The sequence below is a fragment of the Ambystoma mexicanum genome, chromosome 6p (genome assembly GCF_040938575.1).
Source record: "Ambystoma mexicanum isolate Mex_15411 chromosome 6p, UKY_AmexF1_1, whole genome shotgun sequence".
NCBI lineage: Eukaryota > Metazoa > Chordata > Amphibia > Caudata > Ambystomatidae > Ambystoma > Ambystoma mexicanum.
The window spans coordinates 1,213,466,912-1,213,492,244 of record NC_090935.1 but is presented as its reverse complement, the minus strand read 5'-3'; positions in this window follow the sequence as shown (position 1 = coordinate 1,213,492,244).

Genomic DNA, 25,333 nt, shown 5'->3' with positions numbered 1-25,333 from the left:
CAGCAAACAGACCAGGCCGTGTTGTTGTGGTGTGTCTGACTGACATTGTTGTGTGCCGCGCAGGCTGCAGTGTTCTTGGTCTGGTGAGGGGTTTGAGTATTGATAGCAAGCAGCAGGACATCAGCGTCACTTGAAGGCGCTTGCCTAGCCAGATTCCTTGTCTGGTTAAGGAGCCCATTCCCTTGAGGTCGAGTAAAGTCAATTCATTTCTAGAGCTGCAATTTATGTGCTAGTGGGCCAATTTTTACAGTTCGCGGAAATGTATTAACGACAAGTGGAGCGGTACTCCCGTCGTAGTTTATGTTTTGTTATGTTATGTTACTTTGCATCTATATAGCGCCTTATGTACCATTGGTATGATCTCAAGGCGCTGGTAGGTTGAACGCCCTCAGGAACCGTAGTTCAAGTCAGTAGAGAGAGAGAGAGAGAGAGAGAGAGAGAGAGGGATTCATAAGGTGCGTGTGAGCACCGGATATGTGTGCAGCAGGTGTAGCACTTGTGTGATAGCTGCTTCTTAGCAGTAGGTGTGGTGGTTAGGCGATCAGGAGTATGTTTGTTCTGGCAGGGTGATATCAGACCGATTCTGGCTGCGTTAGGCCTGAGAACGCCTAGGCTGGCAGGGTGCAGCAAGCTGTGTTTAGTTAGGATGATGGGCAGTATGCGCTGGTGTTGGTATGAGAACAGCTATACCGAATGTGTCATAGTATCGCTGTGTTCTAGTTAAGTGGTGGTGTATAGAAGAGAGTAAGCGTGGTGATGTGATATGGTGGTTTTCATTAGGTGCTTGAGATCGAGTGCAAATCTGAACCCTTTATTCTATCTTTTTTATTCACTCAGTCTGTTCAGGTGGCTTCGTCTGTTAAACTCCAACCGTTGAGTCCGAGCCATCCGTAGTGACATGCATTCCACGCACACCAACCGTTCCATGCACACCAACTATTCCATCCATTCCCGCTGTTCCATGCACTCCAACCGGTGGCTTCGTCTGTTCAACTCCATCTGTTGAGTCTGAGCCATCTGTAGTGACCACTCCATGCATTCCATGCACACCAGCCGTCCCATTCACACCAACCATTCCATCCATCCCCGCCGTTCCATGCACTCCAACCGTTCTGTGCAATCTAACTGTTCCATGCACTCCAACCGACTCCATGCACTCCAGTCGTTCCATGCACTCCTGCCGTTCCATGCACTCCTGCCGTTCCATGCACTCCTGCCGTTCCACGCACTCCAACTGTTCCATGCACTCCAACCGACTCCATGCACTCCAACCGACTCCATGTACTCCACCTGATTCCATGCACTCAACCGATTCCATGCACTCAACCGGTTCCATGCACTCAACCGGTTCCATGCACTCCAACCGATTCCATGCACTCCAACCGATTCCATGCATTCCAACCATTCTTGTACAATGTCCATTTCATGCTCTCTATTTGAATTTTTTAAATTTTAAATTGTGCTATAATACCGCACCATTTCCTCTTGCAAGAGCTGAGTGGGCTAGCGCGACCATATGATAGGAAATCGCAGTTTATAGCCGCTAAGACAAAAAAAATAACCCAATCAAAGCTTAAGAGCTTAGCTGATAGGAGTTCAGGGCATTTGTTCCCCGATAGATCAGGTAAGCATCACCTGATCGGCGCTCAAATATCATACCTGGTATCTGACAAAATCAGGCCCAATCATAATGTTTGAAACATAAGAGCTAATAGGCCATCTATTCGTAGTTCTACACATACCTATTCTATTTTTCGGTCGCACAGCTGCAGCAGGCCACTCAAACAATGCCCCTCCAGGAAGATACTTCCATGAAAATGCAAATGAATTCGTAGCATTGCAAAAAATCAGGCAGGGCATGCCGACAGTTAATTACTAGCTTTATAAATTAAACGTAAATCGAATCGGTCCATTTTAAAAAATAAAGTGTGTTTTCCAAGGATGCAGGAATAGATGTTAATGTAAGAAGCTTAAGAAGGAGTTCATGTGAAGCAAGAACAGGCAGCCCAATATCAACAGCAAATGCTATTCGGTAACTTCTTGTTCTAAATGGCTTGCAAAATAGAATCTCAAATATACACCCTTTCACTGCCAGCGGTGTTTGTGCATTTGCGTGCCAAGCGTTTTTCAAAACGATGGCATTTACTCATACTAACAAATGTACCTCCTTTGTTAGGCTGGGCGCCCAGATTAACCATACATTATTTTTAGCAGCAGAAACGGGACGTTTCATTGGCGCAAGCCGAATGTCAATGTTTGTTTGCAGGATTAAGATAGAACAAGGAATGCGAAGATTAGCTCCTTTTTAAGATAGTAAATTGATAAATATTATGTTGTGCTTCTCAAAAAAGCAGAAGTTATTAAATACCATGCAAATGTACCTCTGAATGATCCAAGCGCAGCAACACAAAACGTGCGTAGGTTTTTTGATCGTGGTGGAAGTCTCTGCAGACGCTAACATACGTTTTGCGCAGATAAGTACATTGTGCTATACACAATATTTTTGCATTCTATGCAAACCATAATTAGTGGACATCCAGTCAGGCTCCGTCTGACTGGATGTCCAGGAGAGCTTCAGGAAAATGGGGAACCTTTGACCAGGGGTTTTGCTAGGGGGGGGGGGCTAAGTGGGTTGGTTGTAGCCCTAGATCGAATCTCAGGAGCTACAGCCAAAAGACTAGCTAGCCCCCAGTCCCAACAGTTCCGACATCAACGTAGCCCCGGGTCTTTTCCAGACCTAGCAACTCCCCTGCCTTTGACCTGTACTTATATTTCATTAAAGGGTAAAAAAGGGTGAAATTTCTTGTCTGCCTCCCTCAAATAGAAACATGACAGGGATGACGCTGCACCCAGATTTGATTTCTCCCGAATCTCCTGTATCTAGAGACACAACACATTTGTAAGATCTCCACCAGCTTGAGGTTCCCTGTGGCGCAATTAGACGCACCACACGGGACAGATTTCAGGACGCAATCTCAGCAACATGTTGCTTTGTGGCAGGTTCTTTTGGGGGTCCTTGTCTACTAGAGAAACATGTGGAAACAAAGACAGAGGTTGACGGGTAATGTAGTACATTAAGGAAAGTGATCTTGTAAATTACTCTTCTGCCAATAATGCTGGCCTTGCTGCACATGGCTCTGTAATAAAGGCTGGTTGGGGGGGGACAGTCGGTGGGATAGAGGGAGAGACAGATGCAGGAAACGGCCATGTTCATAAGTGCAGGTCAGACGCACCCCAGCCCGTACCTGTGTGGCAGTATGCAAAAGCAAATGAAAATATCGAGGCTGAGTACCCCTAAAGGAAATACACCAAACACAGGCTTATACAGATTCTCAGATCTTTATTCAAATAACTGTACAGTTTACAAAGAAACAAAGTATCAGATAGCTATCTGGCCCTCAGTACATCACAGTGAATAGCAGCCCTTTCGGTGTAAGAAGTGAGAGGTACTGGACGTCTAACATTTGCATCTTTTATACAGTTTCCAATCGTAATGTCCAACCCCTCTGCAGGTTAATAATTTTTCAGTATAGGGTTCGTGCCGAGTTCACCTCTAGTTTATCCGACTATATGCATGTGGATTATTTCCAGTTTGTACAACAACAAATCACAATGGCAACAATGTATCTTCAAATTTAACATTTAAGCCTTAGTACACGTCCTATACAATGTAGTTCAACAAGTGTTCATGTTTAGTATTTAAACACCATTGTTTGATGTATGTCCGCGGATCGGACTTGTTGGCGTAGGTAATCCTCGATCTGTAGGTGAAACGTAGGACAAGGGCCCTCATTACGACCCTGGCGGTAAGTGAAAAACGATGCCAGTAAAGAATTACCGGCATTGCTTACCGCTAGGTCCGATTATGACCCGAGATAGCGCTATTAGCAGCACCGTAAACAACGATGCCGTTAAAAGCGCCAAGGGCGCGGGCACGCGACACCCATTCCGTAAATACCGCCATGGTGCTAAGTAGGTAACATCACGAGTCAAGCGAACACGGAAATAACGTCATTGTGAAGGCCATAAAGTACCTTACCGCCATGGTGCTAATACCGCCATTGCGGACCAACCGTAAATGGCCATGTGCAGTGTCCCCAGCTGCCACAGGTGCACACAATCAGCAGAGGTGGAGTCAATACAGACTGGGCAAGCACAAAAGGAGCACACCCCACCCCTTCCCACACACAGTTACACTCCACAATGATTCCAATACAACTAGCAATCCTGGGGCTGGAGGACCTGATTGTAGTGGAAGTGCCACAACAGCAACTACAAGAAGTACAACAACAGGCAGCACAGAGGAGACGCAGGAGGAGAAGGAGGGCAAGGCAGGGCCAGCATGCCCCACCAGCACAGCCAGTGCCACCACACAGGCAGCCCCCAATCCCACGCATCAGAGCCAGTCCATTCAACCTAACCGCAGAGCAGATCCACACCCTGTACCGCCTGCACCGGGACACCAGCACCAACATTGTGGACATGATACATGACGACATTGTTAGCCTCATTGAAACACGCACCGCCATCCCACCCCTACTGAAGGTAGTGTCTGTGCTCCACTTCCTGGCCACAGGCACCTACCAACACACAGTGAGCCAACAGCATGGCATTACACAAACATAATTCTCACGTACGTTGAACCAAGTGCGTGATGCCCTCCTCCAGCACACAGATGGACACATTTCCTTACCACGGTCTGCCCAGGAGGTCTCAAACATCAAAGTGGGTTTCCATTCACTGGATGGCATACCTGGTTGCATTGGCACCATCGACTGCAGCCATGTGGAATTGGTGGTCCCACATGCCATGGAGGTAGCGTACCGCAACCGTAAACAATACCACTCAATCAACGTGCAAATGGTATGTGACTCAAACAAGGACATCACACATGCCTGTACTCGATTCCCCGGATCAACCCATGAATCATTTGTCCTGCGCAACTCCAGGATTGCAGGCTACATGGAGCGACATGCAGGGCAGAGACCCTGGCTTCTCGGTGAGTCCCATGTTAGGCTCATGGAAATGTGATGTGGGTAGGTGATTGGGGCATAGATGCATACTTCACCTGGCTGAGATTGGGGGGAGAGATGCAAACATAACCTAGCTGCGAGTGCCAGTGGACATGGAGGGAGCTCACACCCCAAAATCCACCCACACTGGACCTGACCACATAAAGCAAGATGCAAGAAGCCCTACCATGCGAATGAGGCGGTGTCCCTACCATCCCACAGACATCTGCATGTGCACTGTACCAAATCTGACCGCATCCCCCACAACGAAATGCAGCCACAATCAACAACCATAGCCAATACAAAGCACAAAACACCTTGAACTGAAAGGCCAGTCCCCCATTACCGCGTACATACAAAGGAGTCACATGAGGGTGAAATACATCAATACACCACTACACTGACACAGAGGCCCAACTAAATTGCATGACATGATTTGTTGTGCGTAGTGAGAGCATCATGAGGCTGACATCAACGTTGCCAGGATGACATCATACAAATAAGTGGACATCTGCAAGATCACAGAAACAACGGATGTGCACTGACACAGTGCATGTGCACTCACAAGGAACTGGACCCCCCCCGCGCACATCAATCAATGACATGCAAAACAGTCCATGAGAGGAATACACACATAGCAGTCTCATCGTGTTACTCCATCCATGCATGGAAATTGAGTACAGATGAAGAAACAAATGCATGCCATGGTATCACTTGATGAGGTCAAACATGATGAGATAATTTACACATACATTGTTGCCCACATGCAGGGGATGCAGGATATCCCTTGAAGCGGTGGCACCTTACCCCAGTCCGGAACCCACAGAACAGGCACAAGGAGGACTATATCGTGCCTATACACGAACCCGTGTGCTGACTGAGCAGACATATGGCCTCTAGAGGGCACGGTTTCGCTGCCTCACCAGGTCTTGTGGGGCACTCCTGTACCGCCATGAGAAGTTGGCTAAGATTGTCATGGCATGTGTCATGCTGCACAATATGTGCATCAGACGGAATGTGCCCCAGCCCTTGGACGCGGAACTGCAACAACCTGACGAAGAGGATGGGGAGGGTGGGGGTGGGGCAGCACCTCAGGGAGGAAGCGATGCACAGGAGGGACGTGACATGCGTCGGACTCTGTTCAACCAATTCTTCTAAAACACATGGATGGGGGGTGTCACATGGAGATGGCACTTGGGGCATTTGGTGTGTCTGGGACATGCACACTGTGGACTGTTCAGCAATAAAACACACGTACGCAATGATGAATGTCCACACAAGTGATTTGTGCATAACCAAAATGTGTATTGAAATAATAATTCTAAGTGAACACACCCACTCCCCCGTCCCCCCTCAACTCCCCAACACACCCACTCCCCCCCTCAACTCCCCAACACACCCACTCCCCCCTCCCTCCTCAACTCCCCAACACACCCACTCCCCCCAGCCCCCTCAACTCCCCATAACATGGTGTGGATGTCTGTGCTCAAGTGCATCATGTGGGATCGTTCCACAGGGCGGCCTCTGTTGGCACCCCCCTCTCCCGGCATCCGGTGCACCCCTGTCTGTATGCCGCAGGTTCCTGCCCAATCTGCGGACGGGGCTGGTTTGGGTAGAACTGGCAGCCGAGGGGGAGCTGGGCTGCTCACAAGGAAGCATGTCCCTCATAGTTTGGACAAGCTCCGAAAGTACGTACCGCACCGCGGCCAGTTCAGCACAAATATCCTTGGAGGTGGACTCTATGGCAGCCTTTACAGTTTCAGCACATTCACGCATTTCCCCCCCTTGCGCTGGCGCATTCTGCGACATGCTGTGTCAAGAGGGAGGCCAGTTGTTGTTTGCCGCGTGATGATTTCATGCATCGACTCCTGGGTTTTTTGGCCTGTGTATGATGCTACTGGCGTGTTAATTGTGCTGCTCCCCTCCTGCACATCTGCCACTGGGCATGGAGTGGCCGGCCAAGAGTTATTAGGAGATTGCCTCTGTATGCCATCATCCTGCTGGCTGCATGGGGACAGGTAGGGGAATGAAGGGGGGCAGTGGGGGGACCCACGACAACATCAACATCCCCTTCATCATTGTCTGAACTAGCTGCGGTGGCAGCAGTCTCACCAATCGTGCTGCTTCCTGCAGACCCAGTGCCTTCAGTAGACACCACTGGACGGATGGTTGTCATTGGTGGTGCCGTAGTGCTTGACTTGCTGCACATCAGTTCCGTGGCCTGTGATGTGCTTGTGGATTTTGGCTGCTGTGGGGGTTTGCTTTTTGCACCAGAGGTGGAGGGACGGTGTTTTGGGTCTTCAGGCCTGGGCTTCATGGGAGGTGTAGTGCCAGTGTCTTCGTCGGCATTGTCCGAATGAGAGCCTGTGGTGGACCAAAGGAGGGAAAGGGTTAGTGATGGGTCTGCGGACATTGAGCAGGCATTGTGATGGCTGCATTCATTTTGATTACTAGATGGTGCACATTGGAGGCAGTGACATACAGGTTGTCTCCCTCTTAGGTGGTAGAAGCATGGAGGCATGTGGGTGGCTACAGAAAGGGTGTGCATAATGCATGTGTACAAGGTGGAGGTCAGCACTGCCTGTAGGCAGTCTTCTGCTAATGTGTCGTGTTGACCCTGTTAGGCATCATTGCACTTCCCAAAAATCTGGACTTCAGTGAGTTTGGCATGGCTGGATTTAAGGCACCTACCTGCGTCGCCTGATGTCGGGGCTCCTCTCTCCATATCTCCGACCCCCTCTATGCTCTCTGTGCCTATGGTTGTGGCACATATCTCCTCCCACGGCTGGAGTTTGATGGGCGACTCAGCTCCTCCGCCAGTCACCATGCCCAGATTTCGATTCGCTGCCAGTATACTCCTGACGCGGAGACGTAGATCGTCCCACCTTTTTCTGCACTGTCTGGCATTGCGGGGTGTTGTGCTGACTGCACTGACCCTCTGGGCTACCATGGCCCATATGGCCTTCTTTCTCATAATCGCCGGTCTGGTCATCTCTGTTGAGAAGACTACATCGCCATGCTCTTGTAGGGTTTCAGCCAACATATTTAACTCCTCCCTAGAAAAGCGCTCCTGCCGCAGCCGATCTCCGTTTTATTTCAGAACTTTAGGCATTCTGATGAGTAATGGGTGTAGGAGAAGGTTTGTGGAGGTTGTGGGGGTCAGGTGTCCACTGGTTGAAAAGGATGGCAATGGATTGTGTTTTTAAAGATGGCCGCCGTTCTCTTTCCCGTTCCTGTGCGGTGACCCAACTTCCGGATCCGCTTATTTGCGGTCACCGCTAATTGCGGTCACCGTTATTAGCGGTGACCACTAATATCGATAGCTAGGGTGGCGGAGGTGCTATTTGCATGGCATACGATGCCGGTAAGTGGGGTTTTAAGGACTTTAGCGACATGGCGTTGATTACATTACCGGCATGGCGCAATGCTCGTGCCCAAGAAGTCATAATGTGCCGCGTTTAGCGGTATCTGGCCAGCACAGACACGTTAATTGCGCCATGCCGGTAATGACCGTTATTACCGCCAGGGTCGTAATGAAGGCCAAGGTCTCATTACACGGTCCTAACATTTGACCTATGGGCAGTTTGGACATTAACTCTGCACGAAGGTCAGGACGGCTAGGTTACAAGCGGGAAAACACTGTTCACCATTTTAGAACACAGAGTGACTTTGAAACAGAAATCAAAATGGCGGATGTACCCAAAATGGCGGCTAGGTCGATCTAAGGTCGGAAACTTGCAACGCGGATTTCTTCGCAGAGCGACTGGGCTTAGGCCAATATATACAATAAAGGAGGTACAATATGATATCCCGTTTTACAAACCCTCCTTTTGGCCTAAGCCAAGCGCTAAACTACTTCTAGTCACTTTACGAGTAACTCCACGTCTCAATGTCCATGCATCCTGAATCCTTATCGGAGATATCAATTGCCATAAGGTCAGAAACTAAGATTTCCTTCAGCATAAATTCGTTAGATATTTTCTCTGGGGCATATACCTTGTGCCCTAATGCACCCATCGCTTGTGCACAACATCCTCTTACCATCGAACACATACCAGGAAGACATTGTATGCAACAGCAGAGAAACAGCAAAATACCTAAAATAATCAGCACGACTGAGAGCAGCTTCCATCCCCAAGATCGTAAGACGTCCCAGAACCAAGCGCTAAGATCCCAATTTCCCTCGGGAACATACACTTCTGAACTAAGGAAGTGCAGATTTTGAATTGCTCTGAAAATCGTTGGGGAGGAATCTGGCCCGAAAACACAGCAGGCGGACCCCACCAATTTACATACCCCACCACATTCAGCCAGAATGACATCTAATGCCAACCGGTTCTGAAGTGCCACTAACCTTATTGCTTTCTGTTCTAACGTCATATTATAGAGTATGTCAGTGGTCCGGTTGATGGTCCTCTCCAGTACTCTCGCTAGTTTCCTGATATCTTCTGAATTTAGCATTTGTCCCCAAAATGGCACAACGGATTTAGCTACATCGCCCAGAATTTGTGCTGAAGTATCCCCATTCTCATCCTGCCGTGGACGAGTCTTTGAAACTTCTATAGTGCTAAATAACAAGTTCCCTGCCAATCCCTGGGTAACCATGGAAATGCTACATACTAAGGTCTGTCCTCACTAGTCAAATTCGCAGCGTTGGCGCAACCCTTAAAATCACCCATTACTCAGTACCATTCCTCTGTATGCAGAAAGAAACTGAATCAGGGCTGTGGTTAACAGTATAAGAAGGAGGCGTGGCATCCCTATTGCCTATAGGAGCCATCTTAAAAGAGATCAAGGATTGAAAAGGACGGAACAGTCTGTCAGAAGGCCTAATAGAAGCAACATTTGGCTTGCTCCTATTTGCAAAGGGTGAGCATCCCAGGGGCATTAGAACGCGTTTCTCAAAATCATTTAAGTTAGTTCCATCCAAATCCCTGAGATGCTATCGTTCCATCGGCCAAAGAATAGTGCTCTAAGAGAATCATAACAAGCAGTTGTCAAAGGTAAAAGATGAATATACCAACCCAGCCCCTTATCCCTGTGTTGCGGTAAATGTGAACCAACCCAACAGTTGGACCTATTAAAAATGGCATGTGTAGCATTCATAATGAGTAGCAGAGTGTTGATCTGGTAACTCTGTCTGTGCTGAGAGTCTCTAAGAGATAGAGTGTGCAGATGCACGAATGGAGTAGAAACAGTGGGTACATTTTCAATGGGTAACACATTTTCAAGCGGATTTCATTCTTCCAGATACCAAAATCTTAAAGCAATGACTATTGTAAAACCAGTTAACATTATCACTAAACAACAATACGTTTTCGGGCCCACACATTCGATCGTTCTTTTCCGTGGCTGGTCACACTGTCTTTTATCGGTTCCGTATGAGCGGCAGCGGTTGCAGGCATTGTATTCTTCAAACGATTTGCACCAAAGTTTATTTGCTGGCGACTTCCAGGCTGAGCGTCTTCTTAGTCGTTTCACAAACCCTAGCCAACAGAATCCCCTTATATACAAATGATCGGGCCAAAAAGGCAAGCACTTTGCTGATTTTCTCGGTGGCACAGCCGAACCGTGCAGTAGGTCTATTTCCTCGGACGCAGATCGTACCTTGTGACTCCTGGTACTGGGTGATCTGTGAACAGCGTGTCTTCACATTTTGCAACATTTTGGTGACCTTACGAGCACAAATATGGGTGAGACCATGAGCCATAACAACCATCATCATAATATACGCGTCGGGCAATAACCATTTCCCTTCAACTTTGTCCACCCAACACCCGTCATCATCCAATTTCGCCAAACCCTCAGCCCACTTCTTAGATTCCTCTAACGTGGCATCGACTTGAATGTTCTTTATGGATTCGATACCCTCATCCAAAGTACAGGCATTTGTGGCTTCCCTTGAAGTATACATTTCTGAAGAGAGATCAGTGGCAGTCTGTTTGGCCATCTGGTCAGAGAAAGCGTTCCCCTTTCCTGCATTATCTACAATCCTCTGATGCACTGCGCATTTTATAATCTCTAGCTGAGTAGGGAACGCAAGCGCTGAAAGTAATCGTACTATCAAGGAGCCATGTTGAATTTTAGTGCCATGTGAGGTCAAGAAACCTCTTTCTGGCCAAAGTCTGCCAAAGTTTTGAACCACCCCAAAGGCATACTGACTGTCATTATATATGTTTACGATAAGCCCTTCAGAAAGTTCACAAACTCGGGTCAATGCTATAATCTCTGCGGCCTGCGCAGAGTTATGCGTGATTCTATTGGTCTCCACGACCGTGCTCAATGTGGTGATTGTATACGCAGCTGTGGATGTACCATCCGAGAGTTTGAAACAGGAGCCATCACAAAACAGCTCCCCTTGTGGATTGTTCAAAGGAATGTCTCTTAAATCGATTCTGCCTTTGGTCTCTTGTTCTGTAGTGTAAAGGCAGTCATGTGACTCTTCGTCACTGCAAGTGGTACCTTGCGAGAAAGGTAAAAGTTCAGCCGGAATAAGAACACAACACCTCTTGATTTGGATGTGTGGTGCAAACAAGATTAATTTGTATCTCGTTAATCGTGCGGAGGTAAGGTGTTGCGTTTGTGTTCTGTTTAATAGAACATCTACAGAGTGAGGTACCATCAAGGTTAAAGCATGGCCTAGGTCCATTCCCTCGCTCTGTTTTACGGACGCAGCGGCAACAGCTCTGAAACATCTTGGCAAAGCGCATGCAACAGGATCAAGGGCGGAAGAAAGGTAGCCGCACGGCCTATTCTTCCCTCCATGTTCCTGCGTTAATACAGCCAAAGCACATCCATCACATTCATGTACATACAACACTAAGGCCTTTTCATAGTTTGGTGTGCCCAAAACTGGTGCCGAGCACAATGCAGTCTTGAGCAGACCAAATGATTGCTGGTGTTCCAAGTTCCACAGCAATGGCGAAGAAATGCCCTTCTTCGTCAAAGCCAACATTAGTTTAATCACTAAGGAGAAATTCGGGATCCACTGCCTACAGTAATAAGCCATTCCTATGAAGGCTCTGACTTCCTTCTGTGTATTTGGGACAAACATGCTAGAAATGATTTTTATCCGTTCAGGCGTCAATCTTCTTCCCTCCTTTGACAGGAGACCTCCTGTCGACAATATTGAAATTTTTTAAGCAAAGCTTTATGTCCATGTTGTGCTAAGTGAATAAGCAACAACACGGTGCCAACTCTTACAAGCGCTCTCTGAGTCAGCAGCTAAGAGAAGATCGTCTACATACTGAAGCAGTGTACAAGTAGAGGGCAACTCAAGTGTGTCGAGCTGCTCTTTGAAAGCCCTACTATAGATGCTAGGACTTTCTGTGTAACCCTGCGCTGCACAGGTAAAAGGTAAACGAGCGTCCCCCTAAGGTGAACGCGAACAAGTATCTACTGTCCTTATGTAAAGGGATACTAAAGAAAGCGTTCTTTAGATCCACAACACTAAAGTGAGTAGCTGAAGCCGGAGTCATGGTCAATATGTTGTCACATCAGGCACAATGGGAAATTGTGGAGCAATGATCTTATTAATGGCACATAGATCAATAATAAAATGGAAGGGAATCGCATTATCGCCTTTTTTGTACACGGGCAAAATCGGACTATTGCACAAACCTGCAATTTCCTCAATCACCCCTCGATGCACATAATTGGAGATTATGCATTTCAAAGCTTGCTCACCATTGACCGTGATCTTATACTGGGGAATACGTGGCAACTTTACTCCATGTTTCAGAATAATCTTAACGGGCTCAATTTGCAAAACACCGACATCATTGTCATCAATTGCCCACAAACACTCCGGAACATTACTAAATTCCGGCGGCAAAGGTCTGGTTAAGAATTGGGAGACAGAAAGTTGCTGTGGTGAAATCGTCAAACAGACTCCATCAGAAGAACAATGAATTAACGCATTTAATTCTTTCAACAGATTCAACCCCAACAAATTCTCTCCACAATTCGTGGTCAAAAGGAATGGACAGTGGTCCGTGAATGGACCCAAAGTAATAGGTACCGGCAAAGAAACCGGACAGACGACTGGTGTGCCAGAAAACCCTACAGAAACATTGGTTTGCCCTGACAGTGAAATGTTTGGAACCCGTGAATGATCAATGGGCCACTTCTGTGGCCCTGTATCTATCAAGAATAGATGTTTCCTATTTCCCACTATCATTTCAACGTACGGACCTTTCTGATTAACGGGAATAGGCGTTGTTTCCAAACCTTGCTTCGGGCAATCCTAGCAAAACAGAATGTCATTGAAAGGAAGTTCTTCAGAGAGGTAAGCGGCAGAAGGATGATCAAAAATGTTTCTATTTGTCACCAGGATCGGTGATATCTTCGTCAGACAATGTAGACTCCGAAATGTCCCCCTCCCTTGACTCCTCACCTTCTTCTTCTTTCCAAGAACCCTGCCTTTCCTTCCTTCGTGATCGCACCTTTTTTTTATGTAGATAGGGACGACCCCGGAAGGAAGCCACTGTGCCTCCCAAAAGGGAGAACAGGGGGGCCCCTCCCCCGGAACCGTCCAGAAGGGGAAAAAGCCTGTAGGCACAAAAAACCCCTGAGCTATCACAATGCTCTTCGGGAGGAGCAGAGCCGAGATACCCTTGAGGAGTTGTTGGCTGGTCAAGTGGGTCCAGAGGTACACGAGAAAGTGTACACAGCAAGAACAGGCAGTCCAGTAAGCGGGCAGAGGACTGGTACACGGGAAGTAAGCTCAGCAGAGGGATCCAAATGTAGAGTAACAGGCAATCCAGTAGACAGGCTTGGGACTGGCACACGGGAATTCAACACAGCGGAGGTATCCAAAATGGTAAGAAATAGACAATCCAGTAGACAGGCTTTGGACTGGCACACGGGAGTATGGTACTGCAGGACGAGAGAAGAAAGGAGAAAACAGAAAGGCAGAATCAGGAGAACTGGAGCGCAGCTGAGAGGAAGGATGAACGGGCAGAACGAAGATGGGAAGGAGGGAGGGTAAACACAGGCTGGAAGGAGGGCGAAGAAGGCGGGGAACAGGGCAAAGGCACAGGCAGCAAGGAAAGAGCTGAACGAAGCAGCAGAAAAAAGGAAGGCAGGAGAAAGGATTCCGGACTGGGTGCGGGGACCCAACCGGAGGAAAGAGCACTGGAAAAAACGGAGGGGGAGCAACCAGAGAAACACAGCAATGCAGGGCTAGCAGAAAGGAAACCGGAAGCGTTGCAACGCACCTGCGACCCGGAAAGAGCTGGTTATAACTCCGGGTCGCGGAGCGTCACAACCAATGGAAACTGAACAGAAAGGAAAAACAAGGAAGGGGCGTGGCTTGATAGCGGCTGAGCGAGACGGGACTAGAGTCCGCGTCGCCAGCGGCTCCACAAACGCCAGGAACTTGGCGGCATGACAGTATGCCCCCTTTGATAGTTTCCTCCCCCCGGTTTACCTGGGTGAAAGAAATGGTACTTGCGAAGCAAGGAAGGGGCATTTATATGAGTGATGGGTTCCCAGGAGTTCTCCGAGGAGGGGTAGCCTTTCCATTTGACTAAATACTCCAATCTGCCTCTACGATACCTTGAGTCGCAGAGTTGGGCAACCCCATATTCCGCCTGCGTAGAACCCCGAGGAACCGGGGCCTGTCTAGCCTGACGTGCCCAGGTGTCGGCATAAAAGGACTTGAGTTGTGAGGCATGAAAAACAGGGTGGACCCTTTTGAGGTTGTTAGGTAGTTTTAGGCGAAAGGCCACTGGGTTGATCTTCTGTACTATCTCGTATGGCCCTAGGAACTTGGGAGACAGCTTGGAGGGATGGACCCAACGAGGTAAGTATCTAGTGGAGAGCATAACGCTGGTTCCCACATCCCACCCCGGGACAGGTTGGCGGTGTTTGTTGGCTTGAATGCGATACCGTGCTTGAGCCGACCTAAGGCCATCCTCTACCTTCTTGTGTGTCTCTCTAAGGAGGGAGAGTGATGAATCGACAGATGGTAAACTAGTAGAAAGGCCAGAGACTGGAAGGATGGAGCGAGGATGGTAACCATAGGTACCGAAAAAAGGACTAAACCCAAGAGCGGAATGTGCAGAATTATTATAGGAGAATTCTGCTAGAGGGAGCAACGGGCACCAGTTGTCCTGCTGGGAGTTGATAAAGCACCTTAGGTACTGCTCCAGGGTTCCGTTAAGGCGTTCGGTCTGCCCGTTGGATTGCGGGTGGAACCCAGAAGTTAGAGCTCTTTTGATTCCCAGTCTGGCAGAGAGCGCCTTCCAGAACTGGGAGGTGTACTGGCTCCCCCTGTCCGAGATTATCTTATTAGGCATACCGTGCAACCGGAAAATGTCCTGGAGAAATACTTCCGCCATTCTGGCCGCCGTGGGAACCCCGGGCAATGGGGAGAACTGAGCCAATTTAGTAAAATAATCCACAACCACCATGACACATGTGCATCCTTGAGACGGGGGTAAATCCACAATGAAGTCCATTGAGATGGTGCTCCACGGGCCCTTGGGTACCACACATGGTTCGAGTAATCTGATCGGTCGTTAACGAGAAGACTTGCTCCGAAGACAGACGACACAGGACCGAACGTATCGATCCACATCCTCTCATCTTTGGCCAGTAGAAATGCTGTTGGAGATATTCGAGAGTGCCGGTTCCGCCCCGATGTCCTGCAAGTTTGGAGTCATGACACCAGGTCAACGCCAGTTTGCGGAAGGCTGGAGTGGGTAAATAAAGCCTTCCCTTGACAAGGTAAAGGTGGCCCGAATTTCATAGGTCAGGTCTTTAGGATGTTTTTCCACCTCGAAGCGACCTCCAGAATCCTCCTGAACCTGCCTGAGAAACATTGATACAACTCCGACAGTCTTGGCCAGGGGGAACATCGGTTCAGGAGGCGTATCTGCCTCTGGCATGTAATCACATCGGCGGGAAAGAGAATCGGCCACGACGTTCAGTTTGCCTGGGATGTACGTGATATGAAAATCAAATTGGGCGAAGAAGTGGGCCCATCGGGCCTGTCGAGTGTTGTAGCACTCGAACTGTCTTAGAACCTGTAAGTTCGTATGGTCTGTCCGAATGGTGAACGGGAACCTGCCTCCCTGAAGGAGGTGATGCCATTCCACACAAGCAGCCTTCATGGCTAATAGTTCTCGTTCTATAACCGAATAGTTCCTTTGGCTGATGTTTAAAGTCTTCGAGAAGTAAGCCACCGGATGTTCTACGCCCTGGACTTCTTGAAGAAGCACCGCCCCTATGGCGGCTAATGAAGCGTCAGTCTCCAAGATGAAGGGCAAGTTTTGGTTTGGTTGTTGCAGGATGGGCACGGAACAGAAAGCGTCCTTGAGATCCCCAAAGCTGTCTTTGGCCTCTACCGACCATTTGAATGGGGTTGCTGACTTCTTTAAGAGAGAAGTGATGGGTAATATCTTTTGAGAGAAATTGGGAATAAACCTCCGATAGAAGTTTGCCAACCCCAAGAATTTCTGGATCTCTTTAACCGAGGTGGGTGAAGGCCACTCAGTGATGGAAGACACCTTGTGTGGATCCATAGATATTCCGTGGTCCGACAGGATGTAACCCAGATAGGGTATGGAGGGGGCTGCAAACACGCATTTGGCAAGCTTGACGGACAAATGATTGTCTCTGACCCATTCGGAAGACTTCCTTGACGTGTTTTTCGTGATCTTCAGGAGTGCTGGAGTAGATCAGGATGTCATCTAGGTACACCAACGTGGTTTGACACAGTAGGTCAGAACATAATCTATCCACGAACCGTTGGAACACCGACGGGGCGTTAACCAACCCAAAAGGCATTACTTGGTACTCAAAAAGTCCAAATGGAGTCCGGAATGCCATCTTCCATTCGTCTCCTTCCTGCACCCGGAGAAGGTGATAGGCATTTCTTAAGTCGAGTTTAGTGAAGATCGTGGCTCCATGAACTGCTTGTAGGATTTCGGTGATCAAAGGCATAGGGTATCGATCTTTTATGGTGACTTTATTTAGGCCGCGATAGTGAATACACGGCCCAACTCCTTAGATTCCTTCTTAGAGATGAAGAACATGGACGCCCCCGCGGGGGACTTTGATGGTTTTATGAGTCCGTTTTCCATATTGCTGTCCAAATACTCTCGGAGGTATTGTTTCTCCTCCAAAGACAGTGAAAACATTCTACAGAAAGGCACCAGTGCTCCTGGGGTAAGATCAATGCAACAATCCTCGGGCCGGTGCGGCGGGAGCTCAATAGGTGTCTTTTCCGTTACTACCTGGTTGAACTCCTTAAGGTAGTGTGGCAGACAGTGGACCGTTCTGATTTCACAGCTGTTCGTTGTCTTGACAGTTTCGAACTTGGGCTCTGGTAAGCATTCTGACTTGCAAAAAGAGGATTGGAACCCCAGCAAGTTCCTAGACCAGTCAATACTGGGGTTATGTCTGCGTAGCCAGCATATCCCCAAGATTATGGGGAAGTGAGCAGCTCTGATAATATTGAATGTGATACTTTCGGTATGTTGTTGTATGGACAAGATAAGCGCTTCTGTGGTGTGAGTGATCATGCCCGATCTCAAAGGTTCGCCATCAAACCCTTCAACCTTCTGATCTTCTTGCTTAGCAATTCTCTTCACTCCCTGCTTTTCTGCCCAATGCGTATCCATGAAATTACCCGCTGCCCCACAATCGAGTAGGGCTAATGTGGTTACTTCTTTGGTGTCTACTCTGAGAGTAACCGTGAGAACCATCAACCGGGAGTCCTCGGACATCTCCGTCGAGGACACAGAAAGAGGAGCGTAGGGACTAGGACCAGCCCCTCGGTAGTGTGTCCCAACATTTACCGAGGGCGTGCGTTTCCCGACCTTCTGGGCAGTACATCTGGGCAATCTCTTAGCATGTGTGAGGAAGACCCACAGTACATACACAGGGAGCTCTCCCTGCGCCGTTTCCGCTCTTCAGGTGTGAGTGGGACTCGAGTAGTGCCGATCTGCATAGGTTCTTCCTTAACGGTCCGTTGGAAGGGCATTGACGTGGATGGGTGAGTGTCCAAGAGAGGGGGTACACGTGACTTAGTTCTCTTCCTTTCTTGACGTCTTTCTGTCATTCTAAAGTCAATTCGGAGGGTAGCGGTCAGGAGCTCAGCAAAGGACACAGGTCTTTCAATCAGAGCTAGTTCGTCCTTTAGGTCCTCCCTTAAACCCCGCCGAAATATGGCATACTGAGCCTGCTCCTGCCAACCAGCTTCAGCTGCCACCTGTTTAAAGGTGGTGATGTAGGTTAAGAGATCTGAACTTCCTTGACGGATATCAAGGAGGTCCTCCGAGGCGAGAAAGGTACTTTCGGTTCGCAGAAAGGTTTGCTGGATCAGGGTTTTAAAGGCGTTGTAGTCCTGCAATACCGGGTCGGGCTGGTTTACCAGGGGGGTGGCCCAAGCCAGGGCATTCCCGGTCATGTGGGTAATCTTAAACCCCACCTTGTCATGGTCAGATGCAAAGGTCTGGGGCGAAAAGAGAAGTGTAGATTGCAGGCGTACAGGAACTCCTTGACCCTTTTTGGAGAGCCATCAAACTTTCCCGACACAAGGGGAAGTGGGGGTAAATCGGTTCAGGGTCTTTCACGGTCCGTCAGGCGCTGTTGTAGGGTGGCATTGGCTGCCTTGAGGTTCTGCATCTCCAGATTCAGACTTTGTACAGCGGCTACGAGTTCTTGTACCTGCTGCGGGGTGGCCATCTCTTTTTGGCGTCTCAAACTGTCACCAGGATCGGTGATATCTTCGTCAGACAATGTAGACTCCGAAATTTCCCCCTCCCCTGACTCCTCACCTTCTTCTTCTTTCCAAGAACCCTGCCTTTCCTTCCTTCGTGATCGCACCTTTTTTTTATGTAGATAGGGACGACCCCGGAAGGAAGCCACCGTGCCTCCCAAAAGGGAGAACAGGGGGCCCCTCCCCCGGAAACCGTCCAGAAGGGGAAAAAGCCTGTAGGCACAAAAAACCCCTGAGCTATCACAATACTCTTCGGGAGGAGCGGAGCCGAGATACCCTTGAGGAGTTGTTGGCTGGTCAAGTGGGTCCGGAGGTACACCGAGAAAGCGTACACAGCAAGAACAGGCAGTCCAGTAAGCGGGCCGGGGACTGGTACACGGGAAGTAAGCTCAGCAGAGGGATCCAAACATAGAGTAACAGGCAATCCAGTAGACAGGCTTGGGACTGGCACACAGGAATTCAACACAGCGGAGGTATCCAAAACGGTAAGAAATAGACAATCCAGTAGACAGGCTTTGGACTGGCACACGGGAGTATGGTACTGCAGGACGAGAGAAGAAAGGAGGAAACAGAAAGGCAGAATCAGGAGAACTGGAGCGCAGCCGAGAGGAAGGATGAACGGGCAGAACGAAGATGGGAAGGAGGGAGGGTAAACACAGGCTGGAAGGAGGGAGAAGAAGGTGGGGAACAGGGCAAAGGCACAGGCAGCAAGGAAAGAGCTGAACGAAGCAGCGGAAAAAAGGAAGGCAGGAGAAAGGATTCCGGACTGGGCACAGGGACCCAACTGGAGGAAAGAGCACTGGAAAAAACAGAGGGGGAGCAACCAGAGAAACACAGCAATGCAGGGCTAGCGGAAAGGAAACCGGAAGCATTGCGACGCACCTGCGACCTGGAAAGAGCTGGTTATAACTCCGGGTTGCGGAGCGTCACAGCCAATGGAAACTGAACAGAAAGGAAAAACAAGAAAGGGGCGTGGCTTGATAGCGGCTGAGCGAGACGGGACTAGAGTCTGCGTCGCCAGCGGCTCCACAAACGCCAGGAACTCGGCGGCATGACACTATTGTCCACACTTGGTGCCTGATTGTCCTGCGAAAAAGGTTGCTGTGAATCCTGTGAAAACTGACTTCTACCAAGCCCCCCTGACCCTGGGCGACCTCTGACTCGTCTACCCATATTCCCAAATGCGTTATTTGACCTCTGCTGGAGGATCGGGCATTGTGCACGCCAATGACTCTCTTGTCTGCAATAAGCAGGTTTATGTATGTTTACAGGATCCAATGGCGCATTTCCCTGTGGAACGTACTGACCTCTAAATTGCAAAGTACCCCCTCTAGGGCCTCTGACAATTTGTTGCAATAGTACTTTTGTCTTTAAGTCACCTTTTCTCTTTTGAACTCTTTCCTTTTCATTATTGACACGATTCTCATAGTACTGAGCCATGTGCAGTACTTCTGACTGAGACTTCGCTTGCCAAGCGCTCTCAGAAGACATCGGGCCTCATGACGACCCTGGCGGTCCGGAAATAACGGTGGCGGTAAACCCGCCGCCACCGTTGTTTCCGGACCGCCTGATCCCGACCCCTGCAGGCGGGAGGTGATGTTCCCGCCAGGTCTGACCTGGCAGGTTTAACACCGCCCGCCTGCAGGCGGACGAGGAAACACCGGCAGCATTACAAGATGCTGCCGGTGTTTCCATGATCCCGATTCCCATTGAGTCCCATAGGACTCAATGGGAATGGGGATTTACACCATTCCGCCTCCGTGATTCCCGGAAAGCCGGGGTTGTGATGCCCCGGTAATTCCGGGAATCACGGAGGCGGAATGGTAATACGAGTCCGGCGTTAACCAGGCGGTTTTACCGCCTCGGTTAACGCCGGACTCGTAATGAGGCCCATCATTTGTGACTGGATGTCGGGCAGCAATCCACGCACATATTTATCCACAAATAGTCGTTTCCCAGATTCTGTGCTTAAGTCTTGCCCACTGTAATCCGAAAATACTTGTTCGAACTGGTTAAAGAACTCGGTAGCACCCTCGGATTTTCCTTGGATACAGGCCGTAAACTTGTCCCAAATAATCCTTCTTTCAGGAATTATAGTTTTCAACTTTGTAACTATTCTATCAGGCAAAGTTAGTATCACCTGTGGAGGTCTCTCACCAGCTGGCATTTCTCTATCGAGTCTAGACATAGTATCCCATGTATCTCCTAACCCTGGTACATCATCTACAGTCCTAATCTGCTTCCATAAGTCAACAGGCAGGAGTACGGGAAATAACAAATCAATATCACTTAAGGTGAATACTGATGACTGCAAGACAGACTCTATTTCTTTGTAGAACCCTGTCGGATTCTTCCTAATATCGGGAATAGATTGTTTAATGGTGTTCACTTCCTGTCTGGAGAACGGGACATGAACGAACTGCGATATATATAATGTGCAGGAATTTCTTGAGCAACTGCACCTGTTGCAGCATTAGCTGGAATCTCAACCTTTGGGACAAAAGTCGGAGGAACCTCTCTCATAGGCAACTGAGACGTAGGCAACTCCGAACGCTTACTGAGCAACAGAGCTAAATCGAGCGCTAAAGCAGCCGAAGAAGTGTCAAACGAAAAAGCCCTCTTATAAATACTCAATAACTCTGCGGGACAACAAATCTTTCTTTTTATGCACTCATCCTGCAGGTACTCTACCATTACCTGTACCACTTTCTTCTGCATTTCTGGCGTACACTGACTTACGTGTCATATACTTCAACGGGAGTTATCAACGTATCTGAGATCCACCTAATCGCATCTTTCGTACAAATTCGTGTTTCCTCATTTATCGATTTTTCGACAAGGAAAGAACTGTTTCTGCACAAACATAACGTCCAAACTATCACCATCTTCATCTTCATTCTTCAACCTTTTCAACTCCTTTCTATACTCAAAAACCCTCTCTACATGCTTTTGTACTTTCTCTGCAGTATCTCTAGAGAATGCTAAAGTATTCAGATCCCTTAATCCTTGTGGGAAATCTATATCATTTAGCCTATTCCACATTACACATAAATGAATTCCTAATCCTTCAATAAAAAAGTGTTTTCTTAGGAAAATTGTCCAAATTACAGAGTGTGGCAAGAGCATCATCTTGTTCGTCCTTCTCCATGCAATGTTTAGCCCATGCAGTTAATTCACGCTTTTTCTCTGAAGACACAGTATTACGAGTTACAACCCTCGAACACGCTCCCCGATCTACTACAAGCGGTGTAGAACCACTTGGAAGAGGGAGAGTAGGCAATTTCTGAACATCTGGATACAAAGGTACTATCACTGGCGTGGCAGGCGAGCCCACCGGACCCGTAACAGCAGGCAAAGGTGGAGGAGCAGGTGGAGGAGCGACAACAAGAGGAGGAACAAAGGAAAAATGGGGGGAAGAAGAGGAACATGAAGAGGAGCAATAGGAGGAGCAGGAGGGCTACGGGAGGAGGAATAACAGCAGGAAGAAGAACATACAGAGGTGGCGCAGTGGCATCAGGCCTTCGTTCATTTAGAAGTTTGTCAATAAGTTCATCAGATACATGAAAGTCTTTGGAAGGATACATTTTCTGGATACCAAGCGAAAAAACCCTATCCATATTCCTAACTGACTCAGACTGTTTATTCTGGTCATATAACAACGCTTTTTCGGCGTTCGTCATATGACGGCGCGCATGCTTTTCTCTACTCTTAAGCTGCTGCATAGCCTCTTTCGTCCAGTTCTCTAATACATCGAATGCTGCAGGTCTAGCCTTTTTCTTCAATAATATGGATTCTAAGTATTCAATACGAGGAATTTCAAAACTACCATTGATTGGCCACTGAAGTTCGGAAGCATGTCTAGTTTGTCTGTGCCAAATATCATTAAATACTATACTACCAATGCCGTGCTTACAGTACAAATTACATGCTGGCGACCCCTCCATTGGCGCCGGTCGGCCAAATTCCAAAGATTGTCTGTCACTGCGGAATAACGCCCTGAAGCAGGCAGACAATTTCCCAGGTATATCAGAATACTGGTGTTGCCTGGTCAATAATTGTACTTGCAAGAACAATACGCCAAAACAAATTATCAGGATACTTAAGAATCTGGTCACGACTCACCTGATCAAATCCTAAGGAGGTCCGATCGGATTGCAAAAGTTCTAACCAAGGTCCCACGTGGTTGGTGATTTCGGCAAATCTGCCCACCTCGATATATGGACCCTCGTCAAGATGCCGACTCGGACCGTGGGCTCACCGTCCAGGGATCGGGTCGTGCAGCGCTGCTGAGGTGTCGCGTCTCATCCAAGAAAGAGGCCCCCTTTTACAACGTCCGATCCCGGTCCGATAGCCGCGTCAACCTTCAATGAGCTGGCATCAATCTTGAGGGTCCCTATTCGGGCGCCATCTGTAAAAGCAAATGAAAATATCAAGGATGAGTACCCCAAAAGGAAATACACCAAACATGGGCTTATAAATATTCTCAGATCTTTATTCAAATAACTGTACAGTTTACAAAGAAACAAAGTATCAGATAGCTATCTGGCTCTCAGTACATCACAGCGAATACCAGCCCTTTCGGTGTGAGAAGTGAGAGGTACTGGACGTCTAACATTCGCATCTTTTATACAGTTTCCAATCGTAATGTCCAACCCTTCTGCAGGTTAATAGTTTTTCAGTCTAGGGTTCGTGCCGAGTTCACCTCTAGTTTATCCGTCTATATGCCTGTGGATTATTTCCAGTTTGTACAACAACAAATCACAATGGCAACAGTCTATCTTCGAATTTAACATTTAAGCCTTAGTACACGTCCTATACAATGTAGTTCAACAAGTGTTCATGTTTAATATTTAAACAACATTGTTTGATGTATGTCCGCGGATCGGACTTGTTGGCATAGGTAATCCTCGATCTGTAGGTCAAACGTAGGACAAGGTCTCATTACACGGTCCTAACATTTGGCCTATGGGCAATTTGGACATTAACTCTGCGCGAAGGTCAGGGCGGCTAGGTTACAAGCAGGAAAACACTGTCCACCATTTTAGAACACAGAGTGACTTTGAAACAGTAATCAAAATGGCGGATGTACCCAAAATGACAGCTAGGTCGATCCAAGGCCAATATATACAATAAAGGAGGTACAATATGATATCCTGTTTAACAAGTAGGCATTCTCTGTGTTGAGGCGGAAAGATGCTGAGCGGGCTATCCTTAAGGGAGGCCTTAGGGCTGGGAGAGCTGCGATGGATGTTGTGTGAGTGATAATAGCAGCAGGGGCGAGTAGCAGTCTGTGATTTGTACACTAGCCCTTGTGGACCATCTTATAGGGAGTGAGTGTGGTGTTATAAGTGTTAGATTTTAGCATTCACAGGGCCTCATTACGAGCCTGGCAGTCCGGAAATAAAGTTGCCGGTAAGAACGTGCCAGCACACTTTCCGGACCACCAGACTCTGAGAATGCCTGCAGGGGCCGTTGCTCCTGGTGGTCTGACCTGCTGGGTGCACCAGCCCCTGCAGGCATGGTTTTCACTGAAGCACCGGCACCGTTAGCATCGGTGCCGGTGCTTCCGGTCCCCATTCCCATGGCGTCCAACAGGACGCCATGGGAATGCCAAATTACACCAGCTAAAATACCATTGTCTACATAGGGCACTTTGGTTTTCAACAACCGTAGTGTCTGTTATGATGGTTTATGCCCATTTTCAGCTAAAACAATGAGAACTACCAATATGTCTTATTTGCTTGCTTCATACGAGAGGGATGCAATCAGGAGGTCTACCACATTCTGGACCATTACTGATCCTCCCAGAAACGATTTAATCCGAGGACGTTTTAAAGATTTTCTAAAGGAGTGTTGGACTCTCAGTGTACCCCTGTGGAAGCCTAGTCCATGTATATTACAAATCACAATGCATAAAGGCACATAGGTACTGGATATTTTGTTCAGATGTACTTATTTATTTATGAAAAGTACAATATTTTTTGCACAAAAATGCTTACTACATTTTTAACATTGATTTACAGAGAGGGGGATCAGTGCCCTTAACAATGGGTGAGAATATGTGGATATAAGGCCAGATGATGAACCAGGCACAAGGACAGTAAAGCATGATAAAGGAACGGGATAGTGGAGGCAGTGCAGTGGAATTGTCATAGAAAGGTAAGGCGAGAGGAGAACACATGGAAGTGGTTGTGTGCAATGCTATGAAAGAGGTTCTTCAAAAAAGAGGAGAGATAGGAGGTTGGATTTAAATAGTGATAGAGTCGAGTAGTGCACAGAGGGCGAGGGCGATCATTCCACAGTGAGGGGGAGCACAAGGGGCAGGAGAGGTAGCAAGGAGGTGAGCCGAGGATGATCATAGGGAGCGAGGGGGACAGTAGGGAGATGGACTGATAGGTAGGGTAAGTCTGTGTATAGTTTTGAAGATAATGAGAATGCATTTATACTTCTCCTTCTCTCTCATAGGTAACCAGCCTAATGGATGAGAGGCTGGGGAGGTGGAGGTGAAGTGGGGAAGGTTGAATAGTGTACGGACCGCAAAGTTAAGGACTTTGTCAAGAGGTGAAAAAGCATAGTTCGGAAGGCCATAGAG